Source organism: Mesoplodon mirus, assembly GCF_964341445.2.
Source record: "Mesoplodon mirus genome assembly, chromosome: 5".
Taxonomy (NCBI): Eukaryota; Metazoa; Chordata; class Mammalia; order Artiodactyla; family Ziphiidae; genus Mesoplodon; species Mesoplodon mirus.
The window spans coordinates 68,734,801-68,748,992 of NC_138980.1; positions in this window are offsets into that span (position 1 = coordinate 68,734,801).

Sequence of the window (14,192 nt, forward strand, 5' to 3'; positions counted from 1 at the left end):
TTGGCAGGCGGACTCTCAACCACTGTGCCACCAGGGAAGCCCTGAAGGGAAGGTATTTGGACTGGACCTGGCATGAGTAGGGTTTATCAGGCAGAAATTGGGGGAAGGGCACCCCAAAAGTCAGAGTGGGCAAATGCAGACTAGAAAAGGCAGGGAGTGCTGGGAGGATGACAAGTAGTCTGCTGTGACTGAAGTTCTTTGAGGGGAGGTGTTGTCAGGTCTTCCTGTCACTCAACTCCTTACCACACTGTCCAGGGGGAGGGTTCTCCTCTGGGGACACACCCAACTGCAGAGCTACTATTGTGAAAGCCAGGCCCTATGGATCAGGCAGGAGTCCTGGGAAACTGGTGTGCAGAATTCTGGCTTGGCATGCTTGGCGTCCCTGGCCATGGGGAGCTCCGTGGCCTCTGGACCTCTTAGTGACGTCCCAGGGTGCAGAGATCAGTGTGTGGGTGAGAGGATGAAGTGAGTTTGTGTCTGGCCTGGAACAGTGACAAGCAGGAAGGGATAGCCTATCCCCCACAGAGGGATACCAGCAAATAGCTGCTCCCTCCCTCCCCGCCCCCATGCTGACTTACCAGTTGCTGTGGTCAACTGAAGTGTCAGGGCGTTCGTTCCAAGAGTTCGATCTTCCCAGACTTTGGTTGGCTTTGGGGTTCCCGTGGAGACTTCCTGCTGCACCTGCTGTGGACTGGGTATGGCAGGCAGTAGGTTGGCATAGAAATGAAGACAAGTTTTGTGGTGGAGATAGACAAACAAATAATAGAGACATCATTTTTTGAGTACTTGATATGTGTCGAACATTGCACTGAGAACTTTGCATGTGTATCCTTTTTAAAGCTGAGTTGCCTCATGGGCTTGTCTCCTCATGGTATCATCTGGCATCCATAATATTTGAAAAAAATTTTTAAATAACTATTGCACAGTCTTTTGAAAAAAGTACACAGCAAAACTTGAAATCCTCTTTCTCCATCTGTCTCCCTGTATTGTATACACAAAGCAGCCATCTCCACAGAATCTCTTCTCTCAACATGATCCTCAGAGGAGAGATTTACACCATAAATATATATAGTTAATATTTTTTCTTTGTCTCACATGTGTAAGTAATCCAATTTAAACTTCCTCATGGCCCTCTGAGGGCACACACTATTATCCCCATTTTACAGATGGAGAAACAGATGTCCAGAAATGAATTATTGCCCAAGGTCACACAGCTAATCACTGGCAAGTGTTTTTGAAGCAGGATTTGTGCTTGTTGTGAAAGTGCATGTGATCTAGGGTCTGTGAGACTCCTGAGGAAGAGGCAGTTAATTCATTGTGGGGGGCTTCATGGAGGAGGCAGTGTTTGAGTAGAAACCTCAAGGGACAAAGAGAAGCTCAACAGATAGAAATGGGCATAGAAGTGTTTCTTAGGAAGGGAGGAAAGCCTGAGAGATGAGCGTATTATATTGTGGGATATCAGAAGAGAGGCAATCTCATTTCTCCATGTCTCATGGCTCCCTCTCAGTGGTGGTGGGCCTGGCATTTAAGAGACTCGCCTCATTCCCCAACTTTGCCCCAGGCAGAGTCTGCCTGTGCCCTTTAAGAGCCTCCATCACAAAGCCTCCTTGTGTCTTCTGAAAGAGACCATCTAATTCAGGCTGGTTGCCTACCCTCCACTCCCCTCCCGCACATAGGAGAAGAGAGGGAGATGTGGTGAAGGAGCCCAGAAATGAACCCCCTCTTAGGCCAAATCAAATACACTTAATTCTTCAGGAATTACATGTCAGGAGTGTCTTAGGAAACGCAGCTCTCTAGCTGTTCAATGGAAGCATGTTGTAGTGAAAAGAGCACAATGGAAAGTGGATTCAGCCTTTGCATCTCAGCAAAACTATTTATCAGCTGGATGAATTCAAGCAAATTGCTTAATCTTGCCAAGCTTCAGTCTCTCTCTCTCTTTTTTTTTTTGCCGTACGTGGGCCTCTCACTGTTGTGGCCTCTCCCATTGCAGAGCACAGGCTCCAGATGTGCAGGCTCAGCGGCCATGGCTTACGGGTCCAGCCGCTCCGTGGCATGCGGAATCTTCCCAGACTGGGGCACGAACCCGTGTCCCCTGCATCGGCAGGCGGACTCTCAACCACTGCGCCACCAGGGAAGCCCAAGCTTCAGTCTCTTGATCTAAAAAAATCATGGGCCCTATTGCCAAAAAGCTGTCTGGTAGGTTTGTCAGAGAGGGAGAAGAAATGGCTGTCTGGGGATATACTGATCTAATATTTACTTCAGTGTTGGGTGTCAGGGACTTGTTAAATCCAGTTTTCTCCTGCAGGAAGTGGGCAGTATGAGATCTCAGGAGCTTGAGGTGGGAAGGTGACTCCCAGCAAGTAGAAGGAAAGAGAGGAGGTGCTAGATGAAGCATGGACAGAGACGTTTCTCTTGTTGCCATGCTGGAACAATTCTGTGAACCTCTCCCAGCCTCAGTTTCCTCACTTTCAAATGCCAATTCAACTTAATGAATATTGGCCAGACACTTGCATTGCTATTTCACCTGTTTAATTTTTTTAATTAATTTATTTATTTTTGGCTGCATTGGGTCTTCTTTGCTGCACGTGGGCTTTCTCTAGTTGTGGCGAGGGGGGCTACACTTTGTTGCAGTGCGCGGGCTTCTCATTGCAGTGGCCTGTCTTGTTGCGGAGCATGGGCTCTAGAGCGCAGGCTCAGCAGTTGTGGCTCATGGGCTTAGCTGCTCTGCGTGTGGGATCTTCCTGGACCAGGGCTTGAACCCGTGTCCCCTGCATTGGCAGGCGATTCTTAACCACTGCGCCACCAGGGAAGTACCATCTGTTTAATTTTTAAATGTATTTTTTTCATATTCTCCTTCAGCCCAGAAGAGATTTCAGGTGGCTTATAAAAATACACAATACAATAAAATGAAAATAAAGGCACGAAACCAAGGTGAAGAGAGAACAGTGAATGACAGCCGGATCATTTCAGTAATCTGTAATGCATGTGAACAGGTCCTGCCCAGATGAATACCATTGCCACAAAACCCCTAGTATATCATGCTTGCAGGTAGTAGGGCTTGGAAAATGTATCTTAGAGCTAAAGGTAACACTTCTGTTTTACAAGTGAAACTGAAGTTAAGTCCTGCTCTGGTTCCAGCATATAATGTGCATGTGCCTGAATGAGGGAGAGGGAGGAGAAACCCTTTGTAAATTATACGGAGTACAAAGTTTGGGTCCCCTGTGTTTGGCAAGAGACCACAGGCAGCTGCCTCTGCTTCCTCGGCTGCCGGGACCACTTGATTGAAATGGCCAACAAGGAGAGGGGAGGCAGAAGAGGATAGACGGAAATTAGCATTTCAATAAGCTATCCTGCCACCAGAATTGATTGAGTGCTTGTTATGTGTCAGCTAGTCTGCTCAGCACTTCATATTTACTATATTTCATACTTAGTGTAGTCTAAATTACATGTTGGAGGGTAGGTAGCCTAGGAGTTAAGGGCACAAGCTTGGGTAGGAGGGGTGAGAGTCCTGCCTCCCTCACTCGCTTGCTACAATCCTTGGTTATCGCCTATGTTCCTTCACCTGCGAACCCCAATTTATCTGCTTCCTCGGTCGTGGTAGCGAATCAGTAGGCTAAAGCATGTTAAGTGCGTGGCCCAATGTTAGCACACAGTAAACAACAACATAAACAACAGCACACGTTTTTGAGTGATAAGGGCGGCAGGGGCGTCCTATCCTGAAACACTATCCCCCCCCCACCTCCTACCCCCATAGCAGGTCTCTCCGTTTAGTTCGAGTGAAACCGGGCGCGGGTTCTGCCGCGGTGCGGGCTCCGCGGTGGGGAAGCCGCAGGCGGCGTGCGGAGGAGGCGCGCCGCCTAATGCAGTTGTCAGTTAATTAGAGGAGAAGGTTATGTCATTAACGGCGGGATCGAAGCAAAAGGAATTAAGAGGCTCTGGCAGCGCTGCTGCCACGCTCTCTGCGCGGGCCGCAGGCCGAATTCAACAAAAATTCGATACGCATTAGTGCACTATCAGCGGCTGCCCGGGACGCGGGGCCGCCGAGCGCGGGAGCTGATGCGCCTAGGTTGGGAGGCCCCGCGAGGGACGCGGTGCCTTGCTGGGAAGGGCCTACGCCGCCTGGAGCCCCTGCGAGTGGTGGGGGGATGCCGGGCGTGGGATGCGGGATGTCCTCTCAGGCGAGTTGCGTGGCCTGACCCTGGGGAGGCTGGGGGCACGGTGGCTGGCTCCTCGCCAGGCCCCCTCCCACTGACTTTAGTCACAAGGAAGCCAAGTTGACCTTCCCAGACTAGGCCAGGCCACGATGTAACCCACCCTTCCAGTACTGACTTCTTCATGGCCTTTATTACAGCGTCATTTCATGGTGGTCTGTACAACTTTCTTATCATGTCTTTTCCCCAACCAGACTGTTAACTGCAGGAGGGCAGGGACTGTGTAAGTCTGCCTTGTTTATCTGCACTCACAGAGCCTGGCACATGGTAGGTGCTTAGTAAATATCAATATTTGCAGACAGAATTAATCTCCACACAAACCCAGTGAGTTGGTAGAGTGAGGAAATTGAGGCTCAAAGAAATAAAGTGACAGGCCCAAGATCACACCAGTTTCCACCAAAGAAACCCCAAGCTCTTTCCTTAAGTAAATCACCTCATCTGTCTGAATCTTGTTTTCCTGTCTGGGGAAAATTAGTTAGAGCTGCCTCCAAACTATGTGCCAGGGACTATGCACTTCTTTTAGATTTTCTCCTTTAATTCTCACAACAGCACTGTAAGACAGAAATTGTTTTATAAAGGTGGAATTTGATACTAGCAAGAACTGGGCCCATCATTTGCCTGTTTGCACTCAGATCCATTGCTCCCCTTATGATACTCCGCGTCACAAATGGGTTCCCCTGACCCCTCTACCCCAAACCCACCTCTCAGCAGGCAACATTTCCCAGGCTTCCTTGTCGCTGAATTTTGTTTGGGTTTGGCCAATGGGAGCCACTGGCTCGAGATTAGGGGGCTGAGGACAGGAGGAAACAGGGGACCCTCAGCCTTGGCAGCTTCTGGGCTCCATCTCCCTTATTTTGGACTCCAGACCAGGGATGGTAGCGGTTTCCTGCTCTTGCTAATCTCTGGGTCACCTCACTTTCCCCTGTTTGGCTTCTTGGTTTTTCCATTACCTGAGTGGCCACAGTATTAAATTCTCTGTATTAAATTCCCTCTGTTTGGATGGGGTAGGAGGGGAATATAGGAGATTTAACAGGTAATAATAAAGTTCTTTTTATTTTTTAAATAAATAAATAAATAAATTCCCTCTGTTTGAAATACTAAGAGTGAATTCATTTTCCTGATTACTCTAAGAGCCGTGATTGGAATCCAGATCTGTCTGACTACAGAAGTGCACTTAAAGTTTTTTTTTTTTACAGAAGATGATAGTGGGGCAAAGCAGTAAAAGTGATAACCATTTAACCACCCTGCCCAGAGAGCTCTTCCCAGGTCCCTTTTGTGAGAGAAATTAGTTTTAGAGATGATGATCCACTCATAAAGCCTATTCATAATTTATTATGTTTAAGAAATTCTGCTTTCCCTAGCTAAAATATTGTTTATACCTGTAAATGAAGATATTAATAACATCTACTTACCAGAGTTGTTTTGATTATTAAATGAACTAATGTATGCCAAACCCTTGGTATGTGGTAGATGTTCAGTGATAGCTTCAAAACCTGGTTAATTTTTAGTACCTTCAGTTTTCTCAGCTTGGTGATCCTGGAGTGTGGAGGACAGCTGCTCTGTTTTTCATTCCGTCGAATTCTTATCACATTGTAGATTCACCTTGCCCATTGGACCAGTGAGTGAGAAGTAGTAATCAGATGGCTGGCCTGGCAGCTACAATCCACAGATGTGTGCAGTGAATGTTAGATCTGAGTGAATGCTTCTAAATCAATTGGACCTCCCTAGAGACTTGGCTGGCAATGAATGAGAGTGTGAGGTGCTTTTGACACACACATGCAGCATCTGATTTGAGTGAAAATGTCTGCTCAACAGTCCCGAGGGCAGTTTTCTCCTGATTGATTTGCAACTTTTTTTTTTTTTTTTTTCTTGCGGTACGCGGGCCTCTCACTGTTGTGGTCTCCCCCATTGTGGAGCACAGGCTCCGGACGCGCAGGCTCAGTGGCCATGGCTCACGGGCCCAGCTGCTCTGCGGCATGTGGGATCTTCCCGGACTGGGTCACAAACCCGCATCCCCTGCATTGGCAGGCAGACTCTCAACCACTGCACCACCCGGGAAGCCCTGATTTGCAACTTTTGATCTCAATGGAAAAGAAGCCAAATGTAAAGAGGTAGTTTTCTCAGTGAACAAGAAATCTTGTTGTGCTTTCCTTTCTGAACTTGGGGGGTGGGGGAGAAGTACCATCTCCTATTACCGGCAAAGGGGCTACAGAGACCAAACTTTGCTAGAGAAGGGTGTTTAAAGGTTGGGGTGGGAGTTGGGGAGAGGAGCTTCTTAACCCACACAACTCCCAATGACTCGGGAGAACCAGGAGACCAGAAACTGCCCTTGATGCAATCCAGTTGCAGACAGCAGATTAAGTCTTCAGCTACCACAGTCTAGAGTCTGGGACTGGGAGTCCCACCTGTGCCCTTGGACATTTTCGCTCAAATCAGATACTGGATGCATGTGTCAAAAGCACCTCACACTCTCATTCATTGCCAGCCAAGTCTCTAGGGCGGTCCAGTTGATTTAGAAGCATTTGCTCAGATCTAACATTCGATGTACACATCTTCTGTGGATTGTAGCTGCCAGGCCAGCCATCTGATTACTACTTCTCACTCACTGGTCCAATGGGCAAGGTGAATCTACAATGTGATAAGAATTCGAGGCACTTCATTTGAGCTTGCCCTGACTACTGCACAGGTTGCTAGGCACTCATATGAGTCATTGATGTAAATGCAATTTAAAGAAGTTTGTAGACCTTACAGATATATTTGAGGTTATGGTTTTAAGCTAGAACAGTAGCTAAAAAACTGCTTTTTACTGTAATAGCATAAGTCTCCTACTCCTAGAAGTTAAGAGTACAGGATTTGGAGTCAAATAGACCCAGGTTCCAATACTAGCTCATGTGACGTGACTACTTCTCACTTAATCTTTCTGAGCCTCAGATTTCTCATCTGTAAGACCGGAATGATAATGCCTATCTGGAAGGGTTGTGAAGGTTAAATAAGATACTAAGGTGAGAGCTTAAGAAATGGTAGCCATGTTAGAATTGTTCACAAATTTATCTGCCAACTAATATTTTGGAACAAAATAGGGAGTCTGGTCAACGAGGTCATTATAGTCTTCAGAACTCTCTAGTATTCATACTTTGGTTTGTCATCTATGGTCCACTTCTCTAGGAACTGTTCCCACTCATAGTTCTTGCCAAATAGCTAGACCTGGGCAGCCATGTTTGTGCCATATGACCCTGTCCCCTTGGTTTGTTGGTTGGACCACAAGTGAACACTTAACCTAAGCTAGACAAATCAGATTCCTCTCTTGGGCACTGAAGCAGTCAATTGCGGGGAGTCATGTAGACTCCAGAACTAGTACAGCTGATGGATGAGCTGAGGAAACTGATACGGCGAAGTACAGAGACATGTACAACAAAGAAGCCATTTAGCTTTAGTCTATGTGAAAATAATGGAAATGGACTTGTTCCTGATGATTTTTTCAGTTCCATAAGGCCTAGCCATGCTAATTTCCTGTCCTTGAAGTCTATGCAGTCTACACACCCAACCATTAGTACTCACCTTTTCTTACACTAGCACGAGTGCCTCTCTTTTCCTTGCAACCCAAAGAGACTATTCTAGGATAAGGGCAATGTTGTCCCTTTATAAGGTAAAACACACTTCTTTAAAAACTCGAATGGTTTTCTTACAAATGAGCTTATATACTCAAAACACACCCATACCTCAGTTAACTAGTAAGCACAAATCAGTAAGACCAGTTATGAAGCAGAGTATCAACAAACTAGTTGAGAAACTTTTTCCCCCATGTTTTCTTAAATATTTTGTCATTATATGGAAAGGCTCAAAATGTTTGATTTGCAACAACACCTGGAAGTTCTCAAAAAATTGTGTTATATGATCATGTAGTTTCTAAAGGGATATATTTTTTTACATCTTTATTGGAGTATAATTGCTTTACAATGGTGTGTTAGTTTCTGCTTTATAACAAAGTGAATCAGTTATACATATACATATGTTCCTATATCTCTTCCCTCTTGCGTCTCCCTCCCTCCCACCCTCCCTATCCCATCCCTCTACGTGGTCACAAACCACCAAGCTGATCTCCCTGTGCTATGCGGCTGCTTCCCACTAGCTATCTATTTTACATTTGGTAGTGTATATATGTCCATGCCACTCTCTCACTTTGTCTAAAGGGATATTGAGGACCTAAGGATGGGTGGGGTTAGAGGACTTACACTGAGCTAATTAAAGAAACAGGGAAGGCAATTCCCTGGCGGTCCAGTCGTTAGGATTTCACACTTTCACTGCTGAGGGCCTGGGTTCAATCCCTGGTCGGGGAACTAAGCCACATGGTGTGTGGCCAAAAAAAAAAAAAAAAAAAGAAAGAAAATTGTAAAAAAAAATAAACAGGGAAAAGCTATCTGAGAGTATATAATTATAAATATCTATTATCCCCATCAGTAAAGTGGAGATAATAATGTACCCACTTCATATCATTGATCCAAGTATTAAATGAAGTTGTGCATGCAAATTCTTTGCCTGCTGCCTGGCATACAGATTAAAATCCATAAATGTTTTATTAGCTACAATGATTATGAAAATGTGACAAAAGTTGGTGCTGGAGCCAGATTTTAAAGGAAAATGAGAGGGGGTATAGCTCAGTGGTAGAGCATTTGACTGCAGATCAAGAGGTCCCCGGTTCAAATCCAGGTGCCCCTTGTCTACTTTTCTGGGCTTCCCTGGTGGTGCAGTGGTTAAGAATCCGCCTGCCAATGCAGGGGACATGGGTTCGAGCCCTGGTCCAGGAAGATCCCACATGCCACGGAGCAACTAAGCCCGTGTGCCACAACTACTGAGCCCACTTGCTACAACTGCTGAAGCCCATGCGCCTAGAGCCTGTGCTCTGCAACAAGAAAAGCCACCGCAATGAGAAGCCTGCACACCACAACAAAGAGTAGCCTCTGCTCACTGCAACTATAGAAAGCCCACGTGCAGCAACAAAGACCCAAAGCAGCCATAAATAAAGAAATAAAATTTATATTTTAAAAAAGGAAAATGCTCTAAAATTAAATTAAAATTAAAGTAAATGCTCTGATATCTACTCAGTAGCTTTGTGAGGGTAGGTACTGGGTCTTGATTGCTGTGGTTTTCATAGAGCTTAGTGCCTATTCGATAAGTAATTTTTGAATAATTACTGAGCCCTCAGTATGGTCATCACAGACTGAAAAGGAGTTTGAAAGCTTTGGAAAGTAAAATGGTGATTTTGAAGAGGATTCTAATTCTGGGGTAGAAGTATTGAAAAGTAGGTAGATGAGAAGGGTGGAGAGGAGGGGTTCATGGGCTTAGAAGGTCAACATGAACACCCACAAATTCTTAAATTTTTTTCCAGAGTTTAAAGGCATGAGCTTAGTCAAGAAATTCTAACATGATATGGGGTGAATTTGCACTGTCCCCTCAAATTTATATATTGAAATCCTAACTTCCAGTACCTTAGAATGTGACCTTAGTTGGAAACAGGGCCATTTCAGATATGCTTAAGATGAGGACTACAATAGCCAAGACATGGAAGCAAACTAAATGTCCATCTACAGATGAATGGCTAAAGAAGATGTGTTTTATATATATATATATATATATATATATATATATATATATATATGTATATACACACAGTGGATTTTTACCCAGCCATAAAAAAGAATGAAATAGTGGTATTTGCAACAACATGGATGGACCTAGAGATGATCATACTAAGTGAAGTAAGTCAGACAGAGAAAGACAAATATCATATGATCTCACTTATATGTGTAATCTAAAAAATTGATACAAGTGAACTTATTTACAAAACAGAAATAGACTCAGACACAGAAAACAAACCTATGGTTACCAAAGGGGAAAGTGGGGGCAAGGACAAATTAGGAATTTGGGATTAATAGATCTACACTACTATATATAATATAAAATAGATAAGCAACAAGGACCTACTGTATAGCACAGGTACCTATATTCAATATCTTGTAATAACTTATGGAATCACTTTGCTGTACGCTTTGCTGTTACAGAAACATTGTAAATCAACTACACCTCAATTAAAAAAAAAAGATGAGGTCAAACTGGAGAAGGGTGGACTTCGAATCCTACCTCTAGTGTCCTTATAAAAAGACAAAAACTGGACATAGACAAGCACACAGGGAGAATGTCGTGTGAAGATGAAGGCAGAGATCAAGATGGTGAGCCTATAAGCCAAGAACACCAAAGATGGCCAGCAAACCACCAGCTAGGGGAGAGGCCTGGAACAGATTCTCTCTCACAGCCCTCGGAGGGAACCAACTCTGCTCAAACCTTGATTTTGGACATCTAGCCTCCAGAACTGTGATACAATGAATTTCTGTTGGTTAAGCCACCCATTTTGTGGTACTTTGTTACCACATTAGTTTGCTAGGCAGCTCTAGCAAACTAGTGTATGAAGCAAACAAATCCAAAAATGCTGCCCCTGCGGCTCTCCTAGTGGTCATTTCTGCCCAAGCCCAGATAATTAGATCTATAGGTGCTTTCCCCAAACCACTTCTGTTACAACAGCTCCTGCCAAGTATGCTTCCAAGCAGCAGGCAGAATGATGTGGAAAGCCCTTGACCTATTAGTCCCAAGGAGCACAGTAGTTTTAAGTCCAATCAACTACAACCATGTAATTAAAAAAAAAAAAAAATCCTGCTTAGGTCTGAAGAGCTTTAAAAAAGTTTGCAATTTAGCTATTTCATCCTAACACTATTTTAATAAGTAATAATAATTGCTAAAAATTGATTGATTATTATGGGTTAGGGAGTTTGCTAAACACTTTACAAACATCATTTCTTTAATCCTCTCAACAGCCTTAGGAGATAAGTACTATTATTTACATTTTATCAAGGAAGAAACTGAGACTCAGAGAATTAGCTTGTCTACAAATCCATAGCTAGCCAGTAATGGAGCTGACCTCAGACCCGAGGTGGCCTGAGCCCAGAGTTCATGATCTTTGTTACCACGCTCCTCTGTCTCCTGAGGGTACTGGGCCTCCATGCAGAGAAAGCTTAGGGAACATTAGATCCCTCCCCTTGTCTGACTTAGTCTCCTTGTAATTGACATAAAAGCTACTGCTTGTTCTGCCTGCATTTTCAAGCTCAAATTGAGAGAAAAGTGACTGGCATGTAGTAAGTGCTCAGTAAGTGTTAGCTATTATTGCTATTAATATTGCATTGTATGTGTTTCTCTCTGGCAAGGGAGGTGAATCCCTAGTCTATTGCTAACAGTCAGTACTTAGAAGTGTTCCTGAATGAACAAGATGAGTGGAGTAGGGGCTTGGAAAGTAAAGTTGATCTAGGAAAAAAAATGAGAAGTGAGGGTAGGGGGCTTAGGGCTGGGGGAGGGGGCGAGGGACAGAGAAAGCAGTTGGCAGAAGGCCAGATACCACTTTGCCTTTGGTATGGCTGCCCCTGGGGGTTCAGAGGTGGGGGCTGTGTAGCCTTTCTGCTCCTGATTGGTCAGCTCACCTAGCTTTATCCTGTATTTTCTCCCCTTTACGGTGTTGGGGAGGCTGCAGCTTGTGGTTACATAAAGCTTCTTGGAATTCTTCCAGGAAGAGGAGAAGTGCCTGAGGTGCTGACAAACAAAGGTTCTGGGGGTGAAGAAGTGTGTGAGTAAGAGTGATTGTGTACCGTCCATCTGCGTCATGGTGAGGCCGGAGGGCATTGGAATCAGGCAGATTTAGGTGGAAGTCCCAGCTCTCCCGTTTTATTAACTGTATGACTTACCTTCCTGAGTCTGATTTTCTCTTCTATCATAAGGATGATAATGGTACCTACTGCATAAGCATTTAAAAGCCTAGTACAATGCCTAATAAATTATAATAGTTATTATTGTTATTGTTATTATTTTAAGTGTTAGGGTTTAATATCCTCTCTGCCTGAACATATGAATTCCCAAGTCTCCTCCTCTCCCTCCTGTTCCCTCAGTCCTGAAAATTTGAGACAAATTCCTCCAAGTGCCCCTTGATACCTCTGCTTTCCCCTGGTCCTTCCAGCGGGGCCAGGCCTTCAGGGACCCTTGGGCAGCCCTAGGACAGTGCAAAGCATCTCTCCATGACTCTGGGATGGTCCTTTTTTCCCACAGCCTAGGAAGGGTTGATAAAAGCCTTATCTGAGTCACATTCCATTACAGGATTAAATCAGACTTGCTCTGGGGCCTTCTGTCTGCTACCCCAGGCTAGATGCCCGCAGCTCCTTGTTATTGCCTTTGGCCCAATCTGAGGTCATCACACTTCTTTGGGCCCAAGGGACCCTCAGAGGCAGAGGCTGAGGAGAGGCTCTGGCAGCCATTTGGGATCAATTTCAAGTAGCAAGGACTGACTAAGCATGGAGGCCAACAGCTAGGCACTCACTAGGCACCTTGGGTGGCAGACTGGGAGGAAGGATTCTCATCCAGTCATCTCCAACCTGAGGCAAGAAATGACAGGCTCCATGAGGGCAGTCAACAGGGATGCAGGAGATTAGCAAATGAGAGTTAATGGGGCAAAGGTATCATCATGTAATTGTAGAGTTATGGGACAAAGGAATAATTGTGTGATTGCAGGTGAGTTGCTAAGTTTCTCTGAGACATAGTTTTTTCAACTCTGAGCTGGGAACATTAGCAGTTAATACAAAAAGTTAATTTAGATCGAAATGTATGAGTTAAAACAACTAGGTTTTAGAGATAAACCTGAGTTTGGATTCTGGCTTGGCCACCCACTGACCTTGTACCACACTGTTAACTTCTCAGACCCTGTTTCCTCATGGGTAAAAAGGAGGAAATAACACTTCCCTCCCAGGGTTGTACGGGTTAGAGAAATTTAGGCATAGCAGTTAGCAGTTACTAAGGCAAGTGCACTAGGGCAAGTGCGTACCCCCATCCCCTGGCCCCTAGTGCTGCTCAACAAATGGGCACTCATGAGTCTTCTTCAGACCGTGTAGGTGGGAGTGGGTTTAGCCTTCTTGTCTACCTTCTCAAATTAGAGAGGCAGCAGAGAAGATGCATTTCTCTTGCCCAGGTTGCGAGTGTTGGGGGACGGCGCACGGGGGGACGGTGTTAGAGGATGGGATGCATGTCTCTGTGTCCCCTGGCAGAAAGAGCTGGGACTGAGCCAGATGCCTCTTCAGCATGAGGTCAACACCGTGGAGATATGTTTACCGGATTTGGGTCAGCTTGGGACCAGCGTCAGCTTGGAGAGCAAAGCAGGAAGGAACGGAGAAAGGGGGATTTCATTAGCCTCCAACAACCAGGTGGGCCTTGGAGTAGGCAGGTGCAAGCTGTGAGCTGTCTGGGAGGCTATCCAAAGACAGGGAAGGCCTAAATGCTCAGTGCCAGGCTGCCCCAGCGAGGGCTCCTTCCTGAGTCTGAGGTGCCAGCTCAGGACTCCCAGCTTGTACTTCACCCTCTCTCTGCCCAGATCTTTCATCTTCCTGGCTCCCTTCTTCTCCCTTACTTCTTATTTTTATTTGCCACCACTCTGTAATTTTATTGTGATTGATCCTTTCCTGACCTGGACCCAGCAGGTAATCTGGCAAGTGTGAAGGGACACCGGACCCCCTGCCTGTTGGAAATGTAACAATCTTTGTGTAACGACTGTCTGCATGGCATGATCTCATCTCATCCTCAGAACAACTTTATGAACAAGCTTCTCTTAGTACCTTCCTATTCCAGTTGAGGAAACTCTCATTCTATGAGATAAAACAACTTGCTCATGGTTGCTTGACTAGGAAGTGGCTGAAGCAGGACTTGTTCAAAGACTCAGTGACTCTTCCATTCCAACTCCAGATAAAGAGCATTCTTGGGTCGGAGCTGTGCTTTCTACACTCATGGACCCTGGGGAAGTGTGAGAATGGAGCTGTTTTCTCAGGAGGGCCCGCAAGCTCAGTGGAGTGGCCACTGTGCTGCCAGAAACAGTGGGCTGGTAGAGGGTGCTCTGATGTCTTC